The 13,967-nt window shown below is 35.8% G+C and overlaps 1 protein-coding gene across 2 annotated transcripts in view; it reads left to right on the top strand.

The window, feature by feature from the left end:
• LOC145664748 (uncharacterized) overlaps positions 1–13,967 on the top strand; it is a 578,976-nt gene that overhangs the window by 312,377 nt on the left and 252,632 nt on the right. The gene's annotated exons all lie outside the window — the stretch shown is intronic.

Genomic DNA, 13,967 nt, shown 5'->3' with positions numbered 1-13,967 from the left:
GTGGCGTCATTCCGCTACCTACTGTCTCCCACCTTTTCAGAACCACTTTTACCCCTTGTTAGATGGACCATGCACTGTGGGAGTGATGTACCATATGCAGAACTAGGCCCATATCCAGGGGGTTCTAGGGGGCGGGCTCCCCTAAATTTTCGTTACCCCCCTAAAATGTTCACGGTAAGCTTGCAAATGAGATATTCTATGGTGATGAACTATAAGATGGTTAGATCGTCCCCCTAATTTCGGCCGGGGCCCCCAACATTTTAGAACTGGCTACCGGCCTGTGCGGAACCTAATAAATTGGAATAGTTTGTGTCTTTAAATACATTGTAATAAAGCAGATATTATACAGTTACCAAATATTTACTGAAATCTAATATTAATCTCGTATAATTTAATCATGGAAAATAGAAAAGTACCGTAACATGTGGAAATGGCAAGAATACAAGTTTTATGTTTTAAGAAGAAAAATGAATGCCAGTAATTACTTTGTACCGTACATTACATCTTGTTTTGTATATTTGAAAAATTTGCCACGCAAATCATAAGGATTACCATATTTCGAGCAGGAATGATGTAACCAGCGTTCACACATAATACACTGTATCCAGTCATCTTCTTGTTTCATTATAATTTTCGTCGCATCCAACACATTCGTTTTCATCATACTCCTTCATATTATCACTGTTCGCACTTTAGGGGAGTGTTTACCCCCTTCATCTTCCACATTGGCCAATATAAAAAACACGAACGGTATGTCCTAGTTTTGATTCCTTTATTCACTCCAGGAATTTCAAGCAAATCCGCATTGTGCGCTGCTAGTTATGGCCTTGCTAAAATGTGTCATATTGCCCTATGTTCCCACTTTAGGTAGTGTTTATCCCCTTCATCCTTCACATTGATCTATATAAAAAGCACCTATGTCCTACTTTTGACTCCTTTATTTACTCCAGGAATTCCAAGCAAATCAGAGTGTGACAGTTGGAAAACCTTGCTTGTAAGAAAAGCATTGTAAAAACAAAGAAAGGAAAGGAAAACAAAAGAAATAAATCAGGAAGGATAGTTATGTTGTATGTGGTCCATGAAACTCATGCGATGTTGACCAAACATGGTATGGTACCGTTATAGTAAACCTTAATGAGTTTAGTATGCATATGAAATATTATTATTTGCATATGTTTAGTTCCCGGGTTATAGCCCATCCAAGGTGGGATTTGGACTTAGTTAAATTGTCGAAAGAAATCTAATTCACAACCAAAAAAATATGGAGTAAAGTTGTTAATTATTATTTAGGTGTAATAAAATTACTAATGAAACGGTTTATTAGCTATATTGTAAATACCAATAGATGGCGTTGCGTTCGTGTGTACTTGTAATAGCAATAAAGAATATTTTCTTTTCCGGAATTTCGAAACTAAAATCATTAATTTTCTACTTAGAAAGATCAGTCATTAGAAGGCTTAGATTCAAAATTAAATGAATTGTTTCAATTTAACTTCCTACGATTTTATGCCATTCTACGCTAAGAGAGACGGATGATTAAGGTTAGTAAATGATGATGGAAGAATTGACGGAATGAAAATGTGGAAGGAAAGAAGAGTATCCCGAGAAAACCCACGGACACGATGTTGTATAACAACAAATTTATTCGGCTTGGGATCGAACCAATGATCTCACGCACCAAAGGTAAGCATTCTACCATTGAGCCACTGCGCTGCCCCCGCGGTGGTTCAATCATGAGCGATGCAACGAACGTTTTTAAAATTTTAATTTGTAAATTTAACGCCATCACTTTCTTTAGTTATCCTTCTTAATACTTTTACAGTGTAGTGCAGGGTTTCTCAGCCTAGGGGTCGCGAAGATAAGCGGAAGAGATAAATATAATTAGAATCTAATACCGGAAAATATTTTAAAATCTTATTTGAACTTTGTTCTGAAAGGCATATTTTTATTTTTATACACACTGTTAAGAACAGCAAAAAATAGGTCTATTAAACATTTTCAAAAGCTGCAGAGTTGTTTAAAAATCAATAGAAATGAAAAAGGTACGAAACTAATGAGAACTGCATATTGAAATATTAGAAAAATACAAATCAAACAAAACCTGCACATTAAAATACAAAAAAATGAAATCTTTGAGTTTTACGTCCCACGGTTAGGCTAAAGGAGACGATGATGATGAGAAATGAATTAAATGGTGGAATGAAAAAAATTGGAGAACCCCAAGAAAACCCACGAGCTCGGTGTTTGTCCACCACAAAGTCTACACGGCGTGAGTTAGGATCGACCCAGGGACCCCAAGCACCGGAGGTGAACACTCTACCACTGAGCCCCCGCGCCCCCCGCTAAAATACAATTAAAACAAAGCTAATGAGATATCTGAGCATTGTGTGCTTCCGCTAGTGCGGCAATGTCCGGTTCAATCTTCGTGACGCACATTATCAAGTCATTTAAAATACTCAATAACATTTTTTAACAACTGTCCAAGTTTTTCTTTAAAACCAAGATCAATACTTTTTATCATATGAGCCAAGATTAAGGGAGTTATGAAGTTTTAAAATTCTCAAAGAACCTCCATTTTGAAAGTGTAACGAATAGGATTCGGTATTTGTAATATGAATGAAGTGACGAAATTTGGTTTTAATCCTTTCGCTTTTAGGAAAGTTACTGCATCTACTTATATACAAGAAATGGATTCTACTCGTATTGAAATAGATGGATATCGTGAAATTTCTGCAATAGGTATATTAAAGCCTTCCGATGGTAACATAAATTGAACACACTAGACAGGTAACGTGGGGTTACACACAACGCCAACGTTAGAACTGTACAAAATGACACTACATTTTAAATACTCCGTGTTAACATTTATATAACTATAATTTGTAATACAAGCATGTTTTTAAAATACACTTTAATATTGAAGTGTAGTATCACTCATTGCATTGGTTTTTCAGTATCAGGGCTTTACGCACAGTTGATGCAAATTTCTCTTCTGTGCTCACTGCATGTAGATAAGTGACACGAGTAACATGTTTTCACATTTTTTTCCTTGTACGAGGACAGATTACACATCTTGATTGCCTGGACAATTTCTGAGGACGTTTATTATCATTGATGTTCTTCTCAATACCCAGAATTGCTTTGATAGAGTCTATTGGCAATAAGCACGAGAAATGTGCACAATATTACGAACAGCAGTCCTTGAACGTTTTGGAGGCACACTAGACCAAACATGTCCGTCTTTACCTTTTACTATATTACCTTTTACTATATTACCTTTTATTATATTACCTTTTATTATATTACCTTTTACTATATTACCTTTTACTATATTACATTTTATTATATTACCTTTTACTATATTATCTTTTACTATATTACCTTTTACTATATTACCTTTAATTATATTACCTTTTATTATATTACCTTTTATTATATTACCTTTTACTATATTACCTTTTACTATATTACCTTTTATTATATTACCTTTTATTATATTACCTTTTACTATATTACCTTTTACTATATTACCTTTTATTATATTACCTTTTATTATATTACCTTTTACTATATTACCTTTTACTATATTACATTTTATTATATTACCTTTTACTATATTATCTTTTACTATATTACCTTTTACTATATTACCTTTAATTATATTACCTTTTACTATATTATCTTTTACTATATTACGTGACTCTTCCTTTATTTCACTATCTGGATCTTTTGCCTCTATTTCAGACTCTGACGTACTTCCGATTGCACTTCAATAATATCGTCTTCCTCACTAGAAATATCAGCACTAACCTAAATCTCTTCGTCTAACACAGAGGAAACAAAAATCCTTAAAATGTGAATCAGGCACCGTGACACTAGCCATTATAGAAGAAAAATATTAATATTCGACCACAAAATTTCCCTAACACGAATGGTAACAGGGGTGACCCACCATCCCAACAGCTCTATTTCTCGGTAGACAAATCGAATTTCACCGCGAACACTTCAGAACTAACTGCGCTTTGACTTTTCCCAGGAATATACGAAGTCGCTGAAAGCTGCGTGCAGTGGTTGCAGGTACTCCCATGCGCAAAAAAAATTGCGCGTATACTGTAACTCACGATTTTCTGTATTTATTCCTTTTTCCTTACGTTTATGGGTAAAATTGAGTTATTAGTATGTGGAGATAATAGAGAGCAATCCATCTAAGGAGATATTTCCAAAAAATATAATAAAATAATAAAAATATAAACAAAAAACAAAATTATGCTCGGTTTTGTGTATACTGGCAACGATGATTTCTAGGGATTTTTTCAGTAGTACAGCACGATTGCGGAGGGAATTCAGTAGGGAAGTCGAGGAGATGGATCAAGGAACTGGATACTGAACTAAAAGGTTGCATTTATTGGTTAAAACCTAGTGTGTAGATTGCCTGCCAAATATAAATTAGCTTCTGTAACTAAGATGTCGTACGAAAATATAGAATTAAACAGAAAAACTCTTATGTTAAGGTTCGAAGCGATACGCACCATGGTTATGAAGATTATTTCTTAAGAAAAAAGAACAAACACAACGTAGCCTCTGTGGTTAGGTGGATAGAGTGGCGGACTCCTGAATATTTTATTACTTTGACACCACATCGAATCCCATCCTATCCCATTCTTTTTTTTTTTTTTTTTTTTTTTTACAAAACATTATAATTTTCATGTTAATAAGAACCGAAGCAATATACTAAGGACAACTTATCGATATCCAGGATTACAGTATTATTGGTAATAGCTATTGTTTTCAGTTCATGTTGTTGTATAGCTTCTCTCACCCTGTTTTCTTGGGAAAATAACAATTTTGTCTCCAACAAAATGTAAAGGATATATACGGACAGAAAAAGACATCTTAATATCAAACGTGATTTATCGTGATGAAATGGACTAGTTTGCCATTATTAAAAAAAAAAAAAAAAAAAAAAACTAAAGTAAATTACTGAAGTTGACTTCCCTTTAGCTTTTAGCTAAAAGAATATTTTTTTCTTTATAAGACTATACTTTATGAGGCAAGGTGTGTGATCATACCCACAAATTTAGCTAGGGAGTGAAAGATAATCGTTTATACAAACATTTTACAGGTTTAGGTGCGTGAAACACCAACACACCATGGTCTCGCTTATTCGACCATCCTTTGATACACATACCGTATGATCCGATATATCATTGCAGAAAGCACCAATCGGCAAGAAGAACTGCAAGTTGTGGTCTTAATCTATTTTTCATGCTCTGGAGTATATCGCCTAGCGCGCCCGTCTACACGTTGACTCATACATCTATCATTCAGTGCAGACACGTATCCAGGTTTTCTATTCGGAGGGGGCCCAACACGAATCCTCGTAAGCACGTAATTCTAATGTTTTAAAAATATCAATATCAATAATAATAATAATAATAATAATAATAATAATAATAATAATAATAATAATAATAATAATAATAATGCAACAGTTCTGTATTTCTCTTAAACTTTTTCCTACTTTTCATTTATAAACCGGTTTACTTTGGAAACTGCATTATAGCACAAACAAAATGAAACATATTTTCGAGAGAAATGTAACTAAAGAAAACTGTCTGCTACGTATATCACATAACAAAAATAGCAAGAAGACATTGAGTGTATCGTTCTAATATATTAAAGTTAAAAACAGAACGGAAACAAAATGTTAATCCTATTTAATTCCTGTTCTTTAATTCCAAATGGTATAATGGCATTAATGTATGTTCTTAGAATTATAACAAGACAACAGCACATTGCCCAAAGTTTGGACACTGACTATTAGTAAACTGATATAAAAGAATCTCAAAAGGGTAAAAGCATGTTTATTAAAAAGTGCTTGAGTTTCGGAGGGGGACAGCCCTCAGGCCCTCACGCTGGATACGTCCCTGATTCAGTGCAGTGCAGTTATTTGTTATAAAACATTATTATTAGATGTGTAATATGTAAAATTATATCATAAGTTTTACTTTTAACAGGTCTTTTCTTAACACATCCATATTATCCAGCGTTCTGCCTGCCTGTTTATGTCCGGGACGCTACTAAATTACGAGAATCTTTGAAATGCTTAAAATTGAAAGAAGTGTTGAATACTAATTTACTTTTCTCCATTAGATAGAGTTGTTCAAGCATTACGTTATCACATTTTTATTCCCTTCACTAGACCTTCTTCCAAGGGCGCCGATTTCTCTGTAAATTTTTTTTCTGGGAGGGCATTCAAATGCAGACGATATATATTAGGATTTTAAGGCAAATTGCATTCAAATTATGCCAAATATTGTATATTCATAAATACAAAGGGGGCCTACATGAGCTTTGGGGGGCCCGGCCCCCTAGGATCGGCGCCCTTGCCTTCTTCCTAGTTAAGCAAACGTAAGCAGATGATTTATTCCCTTCCCCTGGTAAGCAAAATTGTTTTTGTTTCTCAAGATTTGTTGTGTTTCGTGAAATAACAGCAGGAATTTCCAGATTACTTAACCATCTAAATGAATGTTTTCACTTAGAGCCATCCCGTCGATTCGCTTTGCCTAGGACTAAAATAAATTAAGGATCAATAATGAAAGAGACATGTGGATCGAAGATCTTTCTTTGTTCGAACTTTGATTTTTTCAAATCCATGATGGGAAATTATATTATGTGTACAATTTTTGAAATTAATAGTATACAATCGTAAAAATATCTTACAAAACGATGGTTTATTGCAAAATACTTTGACTCAAAGAATAAATTACAAGTAATAAACTTGTTACTTTTCCTGAAGAGTCTAAGTCTTGAATGAGACAGAGGCTCTTCAGCGTAGTGCTTGGAAAGATTGCCTCACTTGTTCTACCTTCCCGTGATTCAGCCTTGATTCGACTTGATCCTAAACGGATTATTCAGAAGTCGAAGTAGGAAGATGTTTCCCATTTTTCCAAACACTCTTGGTCGATTACAATCTGCCTCACTTGTGAGGGGACAACCCCATGCCGTAAGCGTCGGTGGACTACCGATAGGAAACTAGCGACATGCCTCCAAAAATTGGTGGTCCCGCAGCCAAAAATTGGTCCCACTTCCGCTTTGAAAACTATACCACCACTGGCAGAGAAGCGACGGAACGCCAACGAACCACAAAATTGTTCCCCTAAAATACGTTAAATCGCCTTTGCATTAAGGTGAGTCTACAAACATTTTTAAAAAAAAGTAAAAATAAAGTGCCCTGAGCTGGGCGTGAACCACCAACCTTAGGGTTATTAGGTGCGCGTTCTTCCGAATTCGCCAAGGAGGCGATTGTGAAGACACAGCTTGTAGAGTGATAAATCGTTGAAGTATTTTTAATATTTCTAATCAGAGTGCTCCATTAACCGTATATATTTGACGATAACTGTTTGGAATCGGATCAAATGCACTTGTCATGTAATTTTATAACAAAATGGCAAGCGTCTATTTACTTTTTTCATAGTTCTCCCATATTCACTTGCTAGGCATGGATAAGCTAATAAACAAACAAACCAATAAATAAATCTAAAACCTTATAAAAATGTTTTCCCAAAATTTACATCTAGCAAAATCATTTGTTGGTATTCCAGAACTGCAAATTCACCTGTTTTCATAATTTACTTCCATCGTAGTTTTGATATGAGAATGATGTGTCTGAAACTGTAACACAGGTCATTAAGACTTTTTTTTTTTTTTTTGCTTTAGTCAGATTTAGCAGTTTTACTTAGCAGTTAGTCAATTTGGATCTGTGATTTTAGAGTTTTAGAGATTTCCTTAAATTTTTCATTTCTACAACAGTTGGCAACTAACACCATTAACGTATCTCTTTCGATATTTCCATAGGCAATGGCTTGGTCACTCCCAGTATATTTCATACAATGAACTACGGTGTCTTACTCCATTAATCCGAATTACATTTAATATCCAACAACTCTGTACATTTTCTCTTAAATCTGCAAACTTTCTACTAGGTTAACACTGAGTATTTTCTATTTCCTTCCTTTCTTGCTAAAACGAAAGTGTTCTTTAGACAACCTGAAATGATGACTCTATATTACATTATGTTGCATAGGGCATTTTATGTAGCATATCATTTGACAGTTGGACACTTTCTTCGTATATTGAAAGCAACAGGGATTAAGTCCTTCTACACTTACATGAGAAGTAAACAAACTCTTTTTAATTCGTGGAATTGTGCCAATGCACTAGGTCCAGAGAGTTTTAATTTAAGATTATTATTATTATTATTATTATTTTATTGACTTAGGTTTTCCTGAATATTAAGCAATATTTCACAAAAAGCTGGTATTTTTAAACAAATGTGTTCGATATCAAGTTTTCATAAAGTAGTCACTCTCTCCTATAAATAATTTCAGAGGGACCGCGGTGGCTCACTGATAAAGCGTTCACCTTTGGTGCATGGGATCCTTGGTTCGACCCCAGCTCGCACCAAGTGAATTTTGTGGTGGACAAACACCATGTGCATGGGTTTTCTCGGGGTTCTCCCGTTTTCTCCCACTTTCTTCATTCCACCATTTCATTCATTTCTCATCATCACCGTGTCCTTTAGCCTAGTCGGTATAACCATGGGTCGTAAAACTTAAAGATTTGATCTCAAATAATTCCAACCCAATCAGTTGCAGGAAGTATGTCATTTCGAATAAAACAAACTACTCTATAAAATTCTGAGTACTATTTTTTAAATATACAATTCTAGCGAACCTTATTTCTAAATCGAAGGGTAAGAAGACTAAATTCACTCTTATTATTATAGATTAATTTCAATTGAAGCAGTTAAAATAGTTGGGGAAAAATTAGAAAGCCATACCCTATATTCCAGTGTGCCACAACCGGATAACAGGCACACTGGCGTGCCCAGCAAATTACAAGAATATTTGTCGAGTTTATTTTATTTATTATTATCAACGATTCTCCCATGGATCAGCTGTCTGTATACAGTTAAACAAACAAGTATCACGTTGAGGGAATGAGTGTAATTATTTACTTTAATAGTAATAGAAAGGTATATTTTCTTGTATTTTCTACCGGGAATAACTGCATCCGGTCTAGAAAGCTGGGGCTAACAACGAAGAAACCCGATGTGCCAAACACACACCACTCTATAGTCATGAGTGCCACAAGTCCTTTTCTACGTCTTGGCACCCTAAAGGTTGTTGCCTTCAAAGAGAGAGAGAGAGAGAAATAACTTAAGTCTATTGCACTTCCATGCTTAAATAAATACATTATGTAAATAACTGTTTCGTTTTCTGTTTTTATTATTATTATTATTATTATTATACATTTCTTAGGAAGTTGACTGCCATATGTATGCACACTGCTCTCCCGTGCAGCGCCTCGTGTATGATTTTCCATACATATACTATATATTCCAAGTTTGTTGTGTTCGTTCTATAGGTGTGTTTGTAATTAGATGCATATGGCGTAGAAGTCAAAATTTAATGTCCACGCTACGTATATGCAAAACCATAGACAAAGAAATTTATGAACAAAGACATTTATGGCGCTAAAACAAAGGGCAAAAATAAAGAATTACTGGCGGATTGTTGCCCGTTGTGCACAGGTATTAACGGTTAACAGTGTTAAATTTAAACACATAGTTTTAATTAAGCACGAATTTAACTTATAGAGTACAGTGCGGAAAGTCTGAGGAGTTTGCTAGGATCGTTACAATATCGAACCCCGTAAAATGTACTGCAAACCTGTCCGCAAGCCCCCCGTAATGTTCAACAGATGTTGTGCATTAATGCTCATTTCAATGCAAACCTATATAGACCTACGCACTTCAATACTAAACGAAGGTGCAGAGACTATTCATGAGTTCCAGTATTAAACTCTCTCACCCAATGTATTCTCCTAACATGTCTCCCAGCGATTACAATATTTTTTGGTATCTCAATCACTTCCTAGTAGGATAGCTTTAACTAGAGACCACTGATTAACCTGGTATTGGATGTTTCACTTTCTTACCTTTGGAGTTGACAGTCATGGGTTGGACTTTTACACGCAAATATATAATATTAACAACGTTTCTTCTATAATTTCGTAATATTGTATTATTTCTTTGTATTATTCATTAGCTTGGTTAGACTTGTTTAAACACTTTTCTCTTTGCACCTATTCCTTAACGTTGGATAAAAATGCACTAGCTCTCACCGGGAATCAAATCCAGAACCAATGAACTTGAACCATTTGGCCACAGCAAGGCACATTTAAAAAGAAGTTTCGATTTTCTTAGGAAAATTGTGATTGGGTGTAACATTTAAAAATATATTTAAAAATGGGTACGGATGAAACGCACTGAATTTTCTCGCTCGAATTTCTTAAACTGACTCGTGTTAGGCTGCAGCTATTACTGAAACATTTATTTGGGAAATGCGAATAAAATAATGTGTTTTATTTGGTCTAGGAATTAATTCGTGCGGTTGGTACGCACACATTGAAACTGTAGTACAAACACAAAATACATAAATACCTTAAGAAAAATATTGTCCATCGCTAGCCACCACTTTCGCCCATCTGTCAGGCAATGTACGGATTCCGTGGCGAAAGAAGTCCTCATCCTTGGAAGCGATCCAATCAGAGACCCATGTTTCGATATCTTCTGAAGAAGTAAACCGCTGTCCAATCAAATCGTTGTTCATGCAATCGAACAAGTAGTAGTCCGAAGGAGCAACGTCTGGTGAATACGGCGGGTGGGGTAAAACTTCCCATCCGACATTTTCTAAATAGGTTTTGACCGGTTTTGCGACATGTGGGCGAGCGTTATCATGTTGAACAATAAGTTTATCATGTCTGTTCTCCCATTCTGGTCGTGTTCTGGCCAGAGCTTGCTTCAAACGCATTAATTGTCGTCGATAACGTTCTCCATTCATAGTTTCACCCGGTTGCAGCAGCTCATAGTACACCACACCTTTCATATCCCACCATATGCACAGCATAACCTTTGCACAGTGAATATCTCGTTTTGGTTGTGATGGACCTGGTTCACCTGGTTTCACCCAGGCCTTTTTTCGTTTAGGGTTCTCGTAATGGATCCACTTCTCATCACCCGTAATAATTCGATGCAGAAACCCCTTTCTGCTCTGTCGTTGAAGCAGCAATTCGCAAATGGTTTTTCGTCTTTCAACGTCTCTGTCTTTCAATTCATGTGGAACCCAATGTGACATCTTTTGAATCATTCCCATGGCTTTCAAGCGTTTGGAGACTGTTGTTTGATCAACGCCTAATGCTGCTGCAAGTTGTTTCTGCGTTTGACACGAATCCTGCTCGAGCAATGCTGTCAATTCTTCGTCTTGAAATTTTTTTGGCTGTCCAGCTCGCTCTTGGTCTGCCAAGCCGAAATCACCACTTCTAAACCGTGCAAACCACTTCTGACACGTTCGCTCAGCTAGAGCATGGTCACCATACACTTCCACCAAAATACGATGACTTTCAGTCGCATTTTTCTGCATGTTAAAGTAATGCAGCAGGACACCCCGCAAAAACACTTTATCAGGCACAAATTGCGCCATGTTCACTTAACTACAAACTGGTGTTGTTGACGCTTTAATCCACTGCCCTATACTACGAACGATACGCGATGACAGGGGTTTGCAACACATGTGTGGATACACGGAACTGTGGGACGCTCCGTTCGTTGCGCCATCTCTTGTCCACCCGCACGAATTAATTCCTAGACCAAATAGAAAACTTTGTTCGAAGCAACTTACGTCCAAAAGTAAAGTACCCATTCGTCATATTTCTGTTAGAAATAACTTATGCCATACATTAGAATTATTAAGCAGATAATTGTATGTGAACTATGAGCAAAAGCGTCTGAGTACTTTCTGAGAAAATCGTTAAAAAAGTCATCCCCAAGAATAAAATATCCCTTGTATATCTTTTCAGGACAAACGAGTTATGCTATTTATGAAATACTAACAAAATTGCCAGAGTAATTATCGACAAAATCGTAGGGTAAAACTTGCTCCGAAAAGTAATATACCACTTCTAGCTTTTTAGGATGATGGAATTATACCATATCGTTAGGTTATTTATGTAACATTTATTTATGAAATATGAACAAAATTGGGTCAGGCGTTAATGGGAAAATCGTCGAAGAGTAGGCTAAACTACCTCTTCTGAATGTTTACAGGACGAACGAGTTGTGTCATATTGTCAGGTTATTAATGATACATTTATTTATAAAATGTGATTGAGAAAATTGTTCAAAAAAATGCATCCCATACAGTAAATTACACCTTACGTATTTTTTCAGAACAATGATTCATACTATATTTGTAAACATACAAACAAAATCTTTACAGCCGTTTTTGAGACAATTTAATGATTTTAAATTTTCATCCTTCAGTAAACTACCCTTATTTTTAGGTGTCGGAGGATATAGAATTCGAAACGATAGTGTTATGAACACAAATCTCCGGGTGTAGATGAAATTCCGGCTGAGTTAATTTTAGCTGAGGGCGAAAAATTGTGGAACAAGATACAAAAACTCATTCTCCTTATATGGAACAAGGAAGAATTGCCACAAGAGTGGAAAGAATCAATCATTGTTCCAATTTACTAGAAAGGCGACAAAACTGTAATAATTATCGAGGCATTTCTCTTCTATAAACATCCTATAAAATCCTTTCAAATATTCTGTTAGCAAGACTGACCCCATACGCAGATGAAATTATTGGAGATTATCAGTGCGGATTTAGACGAAATCGATCAACTAACGACCAAATATTTACCATTCGCCAAATACTCGAAAAAAAGTGGGAATACAATACCCCGGTACATCGAATATTTATTGATTTTAGAAAGGCGTACGACTCGGTTAGGAGAGAAACATTATACAACGTCCTTACAGAACTTGGAATACCGAGAAAGCTAATTAGATTAATTAAGATATGTTTAAATGTATCCCAAAGTAAAGTCCGGGTAGGAAAATTTTTGTCCACGAGCTTTCACGTCGAAAATGGCCTGAAACAAGGAGATGCGTTGTCGCCATTATTATTTAACTTCGTTCTGGAATACGCTATAAGGAAAATCAAAGATAGCAACCAGGGCCTACAGTTGAACGGTATTGACCAGGTTATGACATATGCTGATGATGTAAATTTAATAGGGGATGATAGGAGAACAATAGAAAGAAATACAGAGATCTTATTAAACTCTTGCAGGGACATGGGTTTAGAAGTAAATGCAGAGAAAACTAAATACATGGAAGTGCGTCGGGACCGGAATACAGCAAATTATGGATGCGTTAAAATATTAAATAATACTTTTGGTAAAGTGGATAGTTTCAAATATCTAGGATCAATATTGAGAGAGGGAAATCATATTCACGAAGAAATTAAATGTCGACTCAAAGCAGGGAATTCGTGTTACTATTCGGTTCAAAAATCTCTTGTTGTCGCGAATTCTGTCGAGGAATCTGAAACTTAAAATATACAAAACGATTATTATGCCTGTTGTTCTGTATGGCTGCGAAACATGGGCACTTACTCTGAGGGAAGAACATAGACTGAAAGTATTTGAGAACAAGATCCTGAGACGAATATTCGGACCCAAGAGGAACGGGAATGGGGAATGGTGGAAACTTCATAACGAGGAACTACACAATTTATATGATCTACCCAACATTGTTAGAGTCGTCAAGTCTAGGAGGCTTAGGTGGGCGGGTCATGTAGCTAGAATGGAAGAAAGTAGAAATGCTTTCAAAGTCTTGACCAATCGGAAGACCAATCGGAAAACGACCATTAGGAAGACCTAGGCGCAGATGGGAGGACAATATTAAGATGGATCTCGCAGAGATTGGAATACAAAGTAGAAACTGGATGCAGTTAGCTAAGAATAGAAGTCAGTGGAGAGCTTTTGTGAACGCGGTATTGAACCTCCGGGTTCCATAGGCCATATAGTTAGTTAGTTTTTTAAAAGTGTTATAA

This window comes from Thermobia domestica, chromosome 1 (assembly GCF_964235325.1).
Source record: "Thermobia domestica chromosome 1, izTheDome1.hap1.1, whole genome shotgun sequence".
In the NCBI taxonomy this organism is placed as follows: Eukaryota; Metazoa; Arthropoda; class Insecta; order Zygentoma; family Lepismatidae; genus Thermobia; species Thermobia domestica.
The sequence above is the reverse complement of the archived record's forward strand: the minus strand, read 5'-3'. Positions and strand labels throughout refer to the sequence as shown.